This window comes from Gekko japonicus, unplaced genomic scaffold (genome assembly GCF_001447785.1).
Source record: "Gekko japonicus isolate JY-2015 unplaced genomic scaffold, Gekko_japonicus_V1.1 scaffold633, whole genome shotgun sequence".
NCBI lineage: Eukaryota > Metazoa > Chordata > Lepidosauria > Squamata > Gekkonidae > Gekko > Gekko japonicus.
In genome coordinates this window covers 325,178-340,652 of record NW_015175375.1, presented here as the reverse complement: position 1 = coordinate 340,652, position 15,475 = coordinate 325,178, and the positions used below count along the sequence as shown (strand labels likewise).

Genomic DNA, 15,475 nt, shown 5'->3' with positions numbered 1-15,475 from the left:
AGAGGTAAAACTTTAATAAACTAAAATTGTAATAATAATTTTAAAGTTCATAGGATTAATTTGAAGAGGACCAAAAGATAATATATTATTAATTAGTAAAGAAGTAATATGAACTATTAGTAAACTCTTCCTAAAGAGTTCAGGATAGTGATAGGCCCAAACTACACATTATCCACAATTTCATATAATGTTATCTTTCCAGTCCTGTTAAGAAAATCTGCTTCCATTGGGAGACAATTTGGAATAAGATGCATGTGTTTGAAATCATGTGATATTGAAAGCTGCATGGGGAGTAAATTGCAGCAGGGAAACAGTAGCAGAGACCTGGCTAAGAAACAGTCCTTCCCACTACTCCATTCTCAGGAAGCAATCATAAGCAGGTCAACTCAGAAGTACATCCCATGCTATTCAGTGGGTCTTACTTCCAGGAAAATGTCATTAGGATGGTAGTCTCAGGTCCCGTTCACACGAGGCGATTTGGCCCGGGAGCGGGACAGTTTGGGGGCGGTTCAAACCGGCGCGATCACACCGCAACATCTGTAAAGCGCCGTGATTCCGTCCCCGAACTGTCTCTATTCAGGGAAACCGCGCCTCAAACTGAACCACCTATCTCGGTGGTTCAAGTGGATGCGGCGCCTCTTCCCGGCCGTTTGATCGCCGGCGCAAGGACGCGCCGGCACAACCCCGGGCCGGAGACGAACTGCGCATGCTCAGACATGCGCAGTTCAGCCGGCCCCCGGTTAGGGCCGTGTTTTCTCCCCGGCGTTTGATCGCGCCGGGGAGAAACGGCGGCGCGGCCGGGGGATCCGTGAGATCCCGCCGCGCCGTGTCAACGTTGGCGCGGCTTTTAAAAGCCGCGCCTTCAAGCGCCTTTCCCCTGCCGTGTGGCAGGGGCCTCAGTTGTTTTTCTGGCTCTAAAATAGCTAGTACTACATGCAATTGTGTATAATGGATTGCTTGAGTTATAACAAAAACAAAGGTTCTACTCTTCAGGTGGAAATACTCTCACTTTCCTTACAAGCTAGATATGTTAATCATTAAGATGGGTGAGAAGTGGAGCAGAAAACTTCAACAAAACTCTTTAGAACCTTTCCAGGCTAACAGCTCTTGCTCCAGGCAGGTACAGTAGCTCAAGCTGGCCAAAGTTTTCCTTGTGAATGGGTCTGCTTACAAGGAAGGTAGTCAGACTTCTGTGTTAAACATCAGGTGCCTTCCTAGCAAGTGGAGCTGCTAACAAGGAGGGAGGGCATTTGCTTCTCATCATAATTTCTTTTGTCCCTGGCCCTTTTTAGAGTGGTCTATAGCGCATATTGAAGAGAAAGAGGGCCAGATAGTTGTGTTCTTGGTACAGTGAAGTGCATGCTACAAATAAAACAGTGCTTTTCAGTTAAAATGCCCTGTTTAGAAGTTAGAATAAAAGGTAAAGGTTCCCTTGCTCGAAAGCCAGTCGAATCCGACTCTAGGGTTGCGGTGCTCATCTCCGTTTCAAAGCCGAAGAGCCAGCGCTGTCCGAAGACATTTCCGTGGTCATGGGGCCAGCATGACTAAACACCAAGGTGCACGGAACGCTGTTACCTTCCCACTGAAGTGGTACCTATTTATCTACTTGCAATTTCTTGCTTTCGAACTGCTAGGTTGGCAGGAGCTGGAACTAGAGACGGGAGCGCACCCCGTCTTGCGGCACCCGGGTCTTGAACTGCTGAACTACTGACCTTCCACAGCCTGCAGTTCAGCATCTTAACCACTTGAGCCACCGCAGCTCCATCTAGAAGTTAGAATGCTATACTCTAAATCAAATGTTGAAATACTAAACTTCAAGAGTAGATATTAGTTTTTGTTTCATTTTGTGGCAGTGACACTGATATGTTAGCTGTTATCTTGCATTAAATTGCTTTCAGTTTATTCCCTCGTTGTTCAAAGGTAAGCTTTGTTTATTATGGGTAGGGCACTGATAAAAATGGGCTTGGCTGAGCAATGTACAAGGTGTGCCTAACCTTTCTTACAGGATGCAGTTGCTTTGGCCATTTCTGACTTTCATTTTAAGAGGCCAACTTTTGGAAGCTAGCAAAGCAATCAGTTCTGTTTAGTTTGGATGTGTACTTAATTTCATTTGTTTGATTTGTCTGTCACATACCAGGAGCAACTTTGTGTATTCTGTCCATCCATCACTCTCATGGGATTCTCAGTTTTACCTAACAGAGGCGACACCTAGTTCTAGTGTACAGTGTGACTTGTCCAGCTTTGTTGGACCCAAAGTTATGTTCTTGTTACTAATGAGGGATGTCATTGGTTTAAAATGGGCATTATTGGTTGGTCTCTTCCTTTGCATTGAGTTCTACATGGTATGTGATGTATGGGTGACTCCAGGATCAGGAAAGCCGAGGATCAATTCAAGTCAGTACCAACTTAGATGCTTAAAAATAGTCTGAATCAAGGATTTTTGTAATGTGTTAGTCTTGAGTGGATGACCTGGATGGCTCAGGCTAGTTCTGCCTTGTCAGCTGTCAGATGCTAAGTAGGGTTGGCCCTGTCTAGTACCTGAGCGGGAGACCACCAAGGAGGTCCAAGATAACTTCACAAAGGTAGCAATGGCAAACCACTTCTGAATGTCTCTTGCTTTGAAAATCCTATGAGGTCACCATAAGTCAGCCACAACTTGACAACACTTTAGGCATAGAAGTCCTGTGAGTTCCTGTTAATACTACCCAGCTGAACCGAACAATGAAGAGTATCCAACTAAGTGATCTTTTATTTTGTTATTTCTGTCTGGATAATAAATGATGTAATTTTATACAAGTATGTCAGAGACCCCAGCTGGGTCCTCTTGGGTTATTGTTCCTGGCTTCCTGCTTGGAACACCTTGGATACACAGAAGAAAAAACAAACATATTAAAATATAGTCGACAACATATTAAAACAAACCTTGTATAACTATATAAAGGTTTATTAAATTAGTAAAGAATTGGCTATGCAGTTCAGGCTCTGTAGTTCAGCAACAAGAAAACAAAGATGCTAACTTTTCTGTTATATACCATGGTATTAGGCAGCCAATTTCTTTCAGCATAAAATCCAGGCAGTAGCATAAAAGCGTTCTATACATTGCATTCCAGCATGATGAGGCATGACATATCTAAGCATACTAGCATGGCGTTCGCCTGTACCCATAGTATGCCTTTCTACCCTATGGTATGAGATGGTGTCTTGGGTCCGATCAAGGATCTTCTTAGGAACTTTCTGGGAAAGTTGGCGACTGCTTCTAATTCCCCCCTCCCATCTGGTTATACAACTGAGCAAAGGTTCTCATGATTTGCCCAATTACTGCATTCTTGTGTGGGGCCTTGGAAGAGATAAGGATAGTGGTTGTAGGAACACTGAAATCACGAACACCTGTGAGCAGAACTACGCCTTCTAATATTCACATTAATCACTGAGGGGAAATTAGGGTGCTTAGCCTCACAAAGTATTCTTTCTTGAAAAAGGCTTTATGCTCATATTAGGATGGAGAAGAATAGTGGTCACAGGTCTTAAAGTACTTAAACACAGGATTTTGTCTTACACTAAATCAGACTGTTAGTCTGTTAGAGAGCCAGTTTGGTGTAGTGGTTAAGTGTGTGGACTCTAATCTGGGAGAACCGGGGTTTGATTCCCCACTCCTCCACTTGCAGCTGCTAGATGACCTTGGGCAAGCCATAGTTCTGACAAGAGCTGTCTTTGAAAGGGCAGTTCTTGAACGAGCTTTCTCAGCCCAACCTACCTCACAGGGTGTCTGTTGTGGGGAGGGGAAGAGAAAGGAGTTTGTAAGCCACTTTGAGACACTCTGAGTGAAGGGTAGGGTATAAATCCGATCTCTTCTTCTTCCAGTCTGACTAGCTCAGTATTGTCTACTCTGATTGGCAGTGGCTCTTTGAGGTCTCTGTTAGAGAAGTGTCTTTTGCAAAAACTGGAGTTATCTGGGCTTCAACCTGGAATCTATTCCATGCAAAGCATGAGCTTTGCTACTGAGGCTACTGAGGCAAGCTAGCCCTATAGTCTTTGTCTGCTATTTTGTTTTTTAATTTGGGTGTCTGAGTGCTCATATCAATTTGAAAGCATGGGGAAATGGTTCCATGCTAGCTGACTAAGAAGGATTTCAGACAGCCTATCTATTCCGTTCAGAAACTGGTTCCTAATGGGTTTTTAGTAACTGGTTCCTAATGGAATATATTTACATCTTCATACAATGCTGGTTGTCTCCCATTTGGGAAGTGTGTCTGAGGCGTTGTTGACAAAAACTGCTTTCCTGAGGTCTTCAATCCCGTCTTCTGGATCTGAATCGCTACAGTGGGCTGTGTAAAATGCCCTATAGTGCTTTATCCAGTGATGGGGTTTTCGCTCCCTTTTTCCCCCGGCACGCAATCTGTCCTCTTTTTTTAAATGTTCTATTGGGAGCGCTATAACGCTGAAACAGGGCATCAGATCAGCATCATAGCACTCCCAATAAAATGTTCAAGAAAAACCTCTCAGGAAGATCATGCGTGCAGAAGAAAATGGCGGGAAAAGAAAGCGGCACAGTTTGAAATGACCACAGCACTTCAGAGACAGCTCCTTACCGGAAGGGAAATGCTGTGTGAAACAGCTGTCCCTGTACCGGTTTCCTCCATCACGGGCCAATAACAGAAACCATGCAGTTTAAAAAGGTAATGTGAAATTGACCAAAAATACTGAGTTTTGACCAGGCATTTTACTCCTGTGCATAGGCTGCAAGGAGCTCAAAGGCAATTCAAGAAGTAGAGGTATAAAGTGTCCATTCTCTTAAAAACTATCCGTTAAAACTGTTTATTCAGAAAACCCTGAATTATAGGTTGACAGTTATCCTCTTTACCATGCTGTCACCTGTCTACCCACTTGCTAGCCCCTCTTCTCTTTCTCTTCCATGTTTTTATAATATATGAATTCTTTCCTAGAAGTGGCTCCTCCATATGTATTCTTTTGTCTTACTTAGCTGAGAAGTGTCTTGGCAAAAGCAAGAAGAGATGGAATATAAGTAGGAGAATTCTGGTGTACATCCAGCTGACATGTTCTCCTCCATTTATAAGAACATAAGAGACGCCAATGTTGGATCAGGCCAAACACTCTGTGTCACACAGTGGCCAGAAATACCAGTGCCATCAGGAGGTCCACCAGTGGGGCCAGGACATTAGAAGCCCTCCCACTGTTGACCCCCCCAAACATAAAAGAAGTCAGAGCATCACTTGCCCCAGAGTCCCTATCTATACCTTGTGGCTAATAGCCACTGATGGACCTCTGCTCCATATGCTTATCTAATTCCCTTTTGAAGCCGTCCATGCTTTTAGCCGCCACCACTTCCTGTGGCAGTGAATTCCAAGTGTTAATCACTCTTTGGGTGAAGAAGTACTTCCTTTTATCCATTCTAACCCGACCGCTCGGCAATTTCATGGAGTGCCCACGAGTTCTTGTATTGTGAGAAAGGGAGAAAAGTACCTCTTTCTCTACCTGCTCTTTCCCATGCATAATCTTATAAACCTCAATCATGTCACCCCTCAGTCGTATAAATAACTTGAGAAGAAAATCGAAGGAATGTACAAATCATAGGAGCATTCTCACATGGGGAAGAAGACAGTGATCCCACCTAGCAGGATATGAAGGCAGGACTATCTTCCAACTTTCTCTCTCCCTCCTCCAGCATATTTCCTGCTTCAGCAGAAAGAACAGGGTTGCAATGAGCTGTCACCTGAAGTCTGCTGCATAGCTGGATTTATTTATTTCTGTATCTCCATTTCATCTTTTGTGTACTGTTTCATGTTCTCCATTCCCCTGCTCATGTGGAACCCCCTCCAAAAAACAATTCCTCCCCCTGCCCTCACTTCACAGTGGCAGGAGCTGTACTTTGGCCAAAGCAACCCAGTGCCACAAGAGGTACCTGACTGGATTAAACAAATTATAGACCAGCAACCAGAGGTGACTAAACTTGTGGAGGATGGTAAAAGGCAGAGAGATCCCTCTCCTCTGCCCATTAGAAGGACTGAAGTGAAAATTAATAGGTTTCAGCATCTTTAAGAGGAGTGGCATGCTTAATCTGTGAGAGAAGTGCTAAGCATTTACATCCATGAGACATCAAGGAATAGAAAGTCCAAGACCCTTTTCATAGTATTTCATTGCTTTAATTCATGGCAAGGTGGTCTCTAAGAAAACTCTGTGTAAGTGGTTCAGGAAATATATTGCTTTGGCCTGTAAAGCACAATGCAAACCAACCAGACCATTCCATCTGAGACTGTGTCTGCCGCCTTCAGTGCCCAAATGCTTGTTGAAGAGATGTGTAGAGGGTCATCGTGGTCCTCACTGTCGACCGTCTCTTGTCATTATAAAGTAGATACTGTCTCCTCAGTTGCCACAAGTGGTCTGAATGTTTTTTTTTCCCCCCCTAGTACAGCCAGAATATCTGTCCAGGTTGGATGCTGCTATTGGGAGTCCTGCCAGTCAGGATTCTAAACTGAGAACAGAACATTGGCTCTTTCCATCTGGGAGTTAGGAGAATATCCTGGCCCGCCCAATTGTTTGTTTGTTTTTGTGGTGGAGGAAAAAATGGTTGCATTCCTAAACAACATTAAGTCCAATTTTTGTTCCTACATCATCTGTCTATGTGAGTCAAATATTATTTTAAAGTGTTCCTGGGATCTATTCCATTTCTTTTTGCATGCGCTAGCTCCCTCCTAGGGTTGCCAGCCTCCAGCAAGGGCTTGAAGAGCTTCCAGAGTTACCACTAATTTCCAGATGACAGAGATTAGTTCCCCTGGACAAAATGGCAGCTTTGTAGGGAGGACTCTGTGGCATTATACGCTGCTGAGTTCCCTCCTCTACCCAAACCACACCCTTCCCAGGCTTTTCCCTCTAACTCCATGCTGACATGTCATCATGCCGCCGCCACTGCTCTTCCTTTTAGAATTTGGGATTTATTACCATATTTCCATTTGATGAAACAAGTATATGAAGAAACTGGTTCTTTATATAAAGTATTCATTTTATTTCCACTAGATGGCAGGCAAATATAATTTTTGCTTTTGAGCAAACACTGTTATGTGAACACAATGTGTTTTAGGTTTCTACAGTTGTAGGAGCTATTCAAACCTTTGCTACATTTATATTATTATCATTATCATGTGTTTATAAACTCTGCTTTTTACATAAATATTAAAATATGTGAATATAAATACTCTTAAAAAAATTAAATCCCAAAATAGAAAATGAAAGGGGGCGGGTTAGTCTGATTACTTTTCTGATTTTATTGGTTTTCATTATTGGTCTTTGCTTTAAAGTATGGCTGTGGTCACACACACTAAATAATCCTCTTTCAAACCACTTTCATTGCACTTTCCAACTGGATTTTGCCAGTTTACACTGTAAAATCCAGTTGGAAAGTGCACTGAAAATGGATTGAAAGTAGATTATTTTATTGTGTGTGACTGCAGCCACAGTTTCTTCATATCCTGTAATTTTGGCCTATAACTCTTAGCATGGTTGATAAAAGTGAATTGCAGTTCAGACTGTGATGAAGCACATTTACTTGCTGTGAACAGTCCAATTTTAGAAACTTTAGAACCTTGTAAGAACATCTATTTATTTAGCTATTTATACCCCACTTTTCTTTCCAGTGGAACCCAAAGCAGCTTACAGTAATAGTCTCTCCCTCCTCCATTTTATCCTCACGAAAACCCTGGGAGGTAGGTTAGCCTGAGGGTGTGTGACTGGCCCAAGGTCACCCAGAGACCTTCCGTTACAGAGCAGGGTCTGCCAGATCCAATGTAATCATACTGTGGTTCTAAGCACATGCTGTGGGCCTAAATGAACTTCTTTAAAGGCAACGGGACATTTATCTCAGCTTTTGAAAGAACCTTTGGCTCTTCCAGATGATTGCCCTGTGGGTGGGTGTTAATTTTTATGATGGCTGTTTTTAATGTTTTTAAGAATTATAGTTTTTTATTGGTGTTTGTCACTTTGGGTCCAAGTTATTTGGAAGAAAGATGGGTCTATACATATTTTAAATCAATAAACTTCAGGTCCTAGCGTGCTTGGGTCTAGCTCATGCACACCAATGTATATGTGCTGTCCCTGTTGCATACCACAGCATACAGATATGCAGTATGTACTCTGCCAAACCTAGAAGGAGTAAAAAAATACTGATTTGGTAAGTTTGTGAACTAGACCTTAAATAGTTGTATGAGGCATTGGATATAATACATGACTATTCAGAATGTTTTTGTTGAACTTTACATAGTCTGGTTCCCTTTTGAGAGTAGTACAGGCAACTTCTAGTCTTGTTTTGTTTTTCAAGTCAGTGTTCAGACTAAAAGTGTGGGACTTGCACTTTAATTGTTATTCACGGCCACCTGAGTGCATTTTGCTGCTAATGTTTTGTACCATTTGTTTTTACAAAAGTTTATTCACTGTGTGACTTGCAGTCTTTTGCTGAAGAAAGAGACTGTAAAAGAGAATTCAATAAGCCTTGATTTCTTTACAGTACTTTCACATAGCTTAAAAACCAGCTGTGATGACAGTTTCTGATACGTAGTGCAATTGAGAAGGTTGTGCTCCAGCTTGTTTCTGTAGTGTGACTTTCTTCTATTACCACCTTGCCTGGTGGTTCATTCCTTCCCTTATCTGTAGTCACTGGACGTTTCTGGAAATCTTAAACTGGCAAAACACTAATGGGAAAATGATGTAATAGTTAAGAAGCTAACCAAAATTGGTTCTCTCAGAACCAGGTGTAATTTTTTTTTTTTTTACTCTGCTGTGTCTTTTAAAATGCTGGACTTTGCAAAATGAAGCTTCATTTCCTTGGAAACAATGGGCTGCATCCAAATGATTTAGAATGGAGTGAAGCACCTTCTTCTTTTTCCGATTGGTGTATGGCTGTGTGACTCCAAGATATTTGCAGTATTGTATTGCAGAGCTTGAGCATTCTTTGGTATCATTTTATTTTTATTTTTGTAATGCAAATTTCTGGTTAGGAAATCTCATTATTGGTTTTTAAAAAAACCTCCATTGGTGAAGGCACCTGCATTTGGATGTCATGACTAATTGAATGAATTGAATGAATGAATGAATTGAATTTATTACAGCGCATAGCCAGCAATGCATGACTAATTGGAGTTCAACTGAACTTGACTTCTGTGTTCTGTCTCAGTACACTGTGTGAGAGACAGAGAAGAAGCAAAAAGAAGCTAAGGTTTGTGATGTCTGCAGTGAGTCCTAGTCTCTAATGTAATTTCTCTTGCAGGACTTCGACCAGCAAACTTACTATCAGTTATAGCAAGGGGGGAAAATTGGAGGAATCTCTTGATTGTAAATAATTTGGCCACAATCCAAAATGGGTCCAAAGTTAAACACGAATTGAATAACAATAAATAAATATGTGGCGCTCTGACCTGGACAGCTCAAGCAAGCCCGGTCTCATCAGATCTCGAAAGCTAAGCAGGGCCGACCCTGGCATGCATTTGGAAGGGCGACTTCCAAGGAATACCAGGGCTGGGATGCAGAGGCAGGTAATATCAAAGCTACCTCTCTGAAATGTCCAAACCCCACTAGTGGTTGCCAGACGTCACCATGGCTTCCAGGCTCACAAGCACACACACAAAAATACCAATAAATAAATGTGGCATTTATGTTAATAGGCTGAGGATTTTTTTCTCCATCAAGAAATGTATTTAATCATTTTCAGGAAGACTTTCTTAATAAGCTGGTCTAAATGGATAATGGAGGAAGATGAAGTTAAAAACGATTTATTTAAATAATAATACGGCCCTGATTCCTGCAAACAAAGAAAAATATACTAATCTCTTAAGCACTTCTTCCTCCCCTGCGCTGTCATAACAGCGTAGTGATAGAATCAGTGATACCTGTTTTTCTGCCTGTCAGCAGGAGCAGAAGAGACCTACATGACCTCAGCTGCTTGCGAGGCCATAGTTATGGAGGTTTCAATAGTCCTATAGAAAAGTCCAGCGTGACCCATTGCTGACACAGACAAATGCTTGGGTCTGTGAGCACACTGTTGCCTGCTTCACTCTCTAGTGTAGTAAAAGCGTGGTGGGATGCTGGCGTTATTAGACAAGACTAAAGCTGTTTCTCAGCCCAAGGTGAACGTGTTTTTCAGATGCAGAGTGGTGTACCACTTGATGAAGAGCCAAGGTACTGTATGCTGTTTCTCCTAATTAGCATCATGAAATAAAACTGAAATAATACGTTGTTTCTAGCTAACTGGCAGTCCAAAGGCATGTTGTTGGCCAGCTCCTTTCTTGGACCAATTAAAACAGGACAATACTGGGTATTATTAGAGAAATCGTTTGCTCCCTTGCAAAGGACATAGCTCTCAGGTCCTGTCTCACATTATGTTTGGGAAGTGGTAGCCAGTGGAATAAGGTTCCTTCCAGTGCTTGGATGATGTGAACCGTCCTGAGCGCGTAGGAGAAGCCTCTGGTACAGCTCTCTTGTCCCACTTTGCAGGAGAGGTGACATTGTGTCACGTTACCTGAGTCATGCACAAATATAATATGAGGAGAGTTCTTCAGAGTTACTGAAAAACTTGTCATATGTCAGTTCCACGTATGCTAAACACCTGTTGACAAACAAAAGAGTTTCATGAATGATTTGAAGCTGGAAATTGTTAGAAGGTGAAGCGGAAGAAAGCTTTGTTACAGCAAAGAGCCAAATGTTTTTAAAGTACCAAACATTATGAAACAGTGGTATAGACTGAAGCCCTGGTTTCTAAATAATAAAGGATATCAAAAAGGCATTTGGTTGTTTGTCCAGAAGGTCCAACTAGATAATTCCATATTATTCCAATTTTGCATTGTATGTGGGTTTAAACATTTTGCTCCTGCTCCAGCTGATATGCGGTCCATGGTCTGCAGGACACGGTGCTGTTAAATTATGTTGTTTCCCCACCTGATACTCTTGTGTATAGGTTGTGAGTTGTATCTTTGTGTATTACAAAATCTGACAGGAGTATTTATTGAATGTACTTGTATATCTTAAAGGCAAGAAGTTTTTATGGGGACAGCCTTTCACATAGTTGCTAACAGATTAGAAGCATTTCAGCCTATGTGTTAAATCCTGATGAAGAAAATACGTGAATTATGGGGCTTAATGGTTTAATGGGTCATAGAGCTTAACACTAATAGTGGATAGCCATAGAACAAGATAACCATTAACATTCTTTACTAAAAGAAATAATGATGCTTTGATCTATAAATGATTCCTTAATTACGAGAGAGAAGGAGCACTCTGTGTTTATAATTCACTTCATGTAGGTGTGGTTTCCGTTGTGTAGTGTACATGTGAGTTAAGTGAGGTATATAAATTAATATTCATTTGCATGGGCTGCTTACTTCTGTAATCTGTTGGAGGATCCTCTCTGCATAATGAAGCATCATATTGCTTAAGGCTTACATTGCTTTGTTCATACGAACAGTCTTCTAATTTAGAATCCAAAAAAAAGGGCAGGCAAGTTTGAACTGATTGTGTTTCAGATCTCCTTTCGGATTAGTTTCTTCTGGATAAAGGCAGGAAGCATATTCAAAAACGTCTAGGGTTTAAGGAATTTAAAAACTATATACAATTCTAAAGATATAAATATTTTGAAAGCACATTCATAAAATTGGGAAGGGCTGTTAATGTACTAAGAGCAGAGAGCCCTGAAGCAAGATAGATACATATATTTTAACGAGTAAACACTTTGTTCACTACTGACAACTTATGAATGTGCCTTTCTTTGTTTCAGGTCCATAATTTTATAATGCAGTGCTTCAGTATCCAATAAACAAAACAAAATTGTGTTTAAACAATTGATTAATAAAAACAGGAATTGTGAAGCCTTTAAATTTTTTTTACCACTTTCTACTAATTGCTTAGTTTACGGTATACAGCTATACTCCAGCTGTTGGTCCAAACTGATGCTCGTTTTTTATATCACAGCAAAGGGACAACTGCAGCACCTTTTCCCTCATCATCTTTATGCATAGCTGGCAACTCTTTCAGTGGTAACAAGTTTGGTTTTGCTAGTAGGGCTGCCGGATGTAGGTTGGAAGGTTCCTGGAGATTTAGGGGCAAAGCCTGGGAAGCGCAGAGTTCAGGGACGAGAGGGGGCTCAGCAGGGATGTGATGCTATAGACTGTGCCCTCCAAAGCTGCCGTTTTCTCTAGGGAAACTGATTTCTGTAGTCTGGAGATAAGTTATAATGGGGAACTTATCAGTGCTTACCTGGAAGTTGGCAATCCTAGCTGTACACAGGAAGAACTTTGGAATGCAACAGAAATCTTCCAGATAGAATTAAGAAGTGGTTTGATGATCTCAGTTTGTTATTCTATGAATGAACTCTCAAAAGCTAGTGGTCATTCATATCACTAACATGAGTTTACTTGCCTAGCAGGTGCAACAGAACTAAACTGGACAGGGATTCCTGTTGACAGTACTGAGGTTAGCGTCCTTTATCCTCCGAGTCCCTCTCTCCTACTTCTGGATTTCTGACCAAGATGGTTTATTTTTAGAAGAAGAGGATTTATACTTTACCCTTCATTTGGAGTCTCAGAGTGGCTTACAAACTCCTTTCCCTTCCCCTCCCCACAACAGACGCCCTGTGATGTAGATGGGGCTGAGAGAGCTCTTTCAAGAACAGCTCTGACAGAACTATGGCTTGCCCAAGGTCATCCAGCAGCTGCAAGTGGAGGAGTGGGGAATCAAACCCAGTTCTCCCAGATTAGAGTTCACGCACTTAACCACTACACCAAACTGGCTCTTTTATTTATTTATATTATTTATTCATTTAAAACATTTATTAGCCACCTGTCCACCTTACAGTAACTCAAGGCAGCTTACACTGAAAACATCAATAAAACACAATAATATCCATAAAAACCACCAGTTTAAAATCAATAACATAAAACTGTTGGAGGCAGAAGAACTGAAACAAATGGAGCCTTCTGATATAAAATGATTTTAGTTTCTTCTTTTGCCTTAAGAACTACTGTATTAATTAGCTGTGAAGGTATGATGACCTCAGTAAATTCGGGGGGGGGGGTCTTTGCGTTCGAAAATGATTCCTGTATGATGTGAAAATTGCTGAAAAGAAATACAGTTCCAACATGAATACAATTGGAGGCAATAATACCTATCATGTAATAGAAAATCTCAACAGCAATGGTACTGAGGGTGATTTAATCCCCACTTTTTGGAGTTAACATATCCACATAATTTTTAGAACATACTGTTACTTTTACCTTGCCACAGTAATCCATGCAATGGTCGCCTCCAGGTTGGACTATTGTAACTCGCTTTACATAGGGCTACACTTGAGACTGACCCGGAAGCTCCAACTGGTTCAAAATGCGGCTGTGTGGGTACTTACGGGGACCCCACGGAGGGCACATATCCACCCAATGCTGTGTGAGCTGCATTGGTTGCCAGTGGAGCACCAGATCAGATTCAAGGTTTTGGTGCTTACCTTTAAAGCCCTCAACGGTACATACCTGTAAGACCGCCTCTCCCAATATGTCCCCCACAGGGAATTGAGGTCAGCAGATAAGAATTTCCTGGTGGTTCCTGGCCCCAAAGATTTCCGTTTGGCCTTGGCCAGGGCTTTCTCAGTCTTGACCCCAGCCTGGTGGAACTCTGCCGAATGACATCTATGCCCTGTCTAATCTATTAAAGTTTCGCAGGGCATTTAAGGCAGAGATGTTCCGCCAGGCCTTTGGTTGAGGCCAGTGACGGTTTCTTACATCGGCCTGGCACCCTCCCTCCCCCCCCAAAAAAAAATCTGAATGCTCGACATGCCATCTTGTTCTTAAAATGTTTTAAATGTTTATGCTGAATGTTTAATATTTAATTCTTGTGGTTTAAGTTGGTTTTATGATTCTGTTGAACTATTCTGTTGTAAATTGCCCTGAGCCCTGCTTAAGCGGGGAAGGGCGGTCAAGAAATCTAATGAGATAAATAAATAAATAATCATAATTCAAGCAGCCTTATAACTGTAGCCTGCATTCAAATAATACAGCTGATAATACTGAGATTTTTTTGTGTCCTTGCAAAATTATGGAATCCAAACGATTGCAAAAGAAATCTTGGTTCAGCAGCAGATAACTTTAAAAGTGAACCCAAGATGACACCAGTTCAGTTTGCATGCAGCAGAAACTTTAGTTGCTGCAGTTTTGCTAACAGGCACAAAACCAAATTGACAGGAGTCAAAATAACTTCTTCAGCCAAATTGGGGGTGGGAGACACAATTTTTAAAGAAAAAAATAGCCCCGAGTGGGGGTAGGGGTCCCTCACCGCCAGGCCCCAACTCTCTGCCGCCTACCAACTGGCTGGCAAGAGGACTTATCCCCCCAAAAGGAAGGAACACCCAATATTTTAACAGAGTGCCTATGTGACTTCATTGTGACCCGGAAGTGACGTAGGCGTGTCGAGGCAACACACTGGTTTTTTTGGACAAAAATTCTACAGTAGAATTAGCTTCTACTAGAGAGTTTTTGCCCCAAAACCAGAACATCGCCTCGATGTGCCTACATTACTTATGGGAAGTCACATCGGTACATTGCTGAATCGTCAGATGAAACTCCATGCTCCCAGTAAACCCCCCCCCATCCCCTGCCGGCTGCCAGGAGGAACCTGACAACCCTAACTATCCAGGTCACGGCAGTATGAGATATAGGACTGTTTTTAAAGCTTTATTTTTAAAATGTTTATTTATTGCATCTTGTAAACCCATTAGCAAGAAAATTGTTTTAGATTATTCATTACTTTTATAACTGCTTTTTAGGCTAAAATAAATGAATGGAGGGGACAGGGGGGCATTTCATGCTGCCATGGGAGGGAGAAGCTACAGTAGTCACATTCCACGAGTGAAAGTTCTTGCACCCTTGCATTCACATAAATGCACTGTTGGGTCCACCCTTTTATCCCTTCCACAGCTCAGAGCGATAGCTAGAATGTAAGAATGGCAGGAGAACCCCGAATCACAAATTCCTACTCAACAGGACTGGAAAACGGCCTATTATTTAGTACCAAAATAATTTTAAAAGGACCTTATATGTTCTTACTTGGTTAAACATGATTGTCTAATCTCTCCCTTATATATAAAAGAGTAGTGGGCACCAACGTTCTAAAATGCGCCCCGTTAGTGTATGGCTGGTAGAACTGCCACTTATTATAAGGGAGAGATGCCCACCAATGAGAACGCGAAGCCCGGGTCCCGCCCACACCACGACTGCTCCGAGAAACCACCTCCACTCGCCCGACGCCATTTACTTTGTCGGGCAAGGACGAGAACTACGAGGGCACCGCCACGTCGGATTCGGTAGCCTGTCGCCCGGCTTGACCCCCCCCCCCAACGCTTATGAGCCGGCGACAGGAGCTGGTGCCCTCCTGTCGCCCGCCTCAGCCCCCCCCAACGCTCACGGGCCAGCGACAGGAGCCGGTGCCCTCCTGT

The 15,475-nt window shown here is 42.1% G+C and overlaps 1 protein-coding gene across 1 annotated transcript in view; it reads left to right on the top strand.

The window, feature by feature from the left end:
• LOC107122431 (caspase-7-like) overlaps positions 1-15,475 on the top strand; it is a 36,220-nt gene that overhangs the window by 6,231 nt on the left and 14,514 nt on the right. The gene's annotated exons all lie outside the window — the stretch shown is intronic.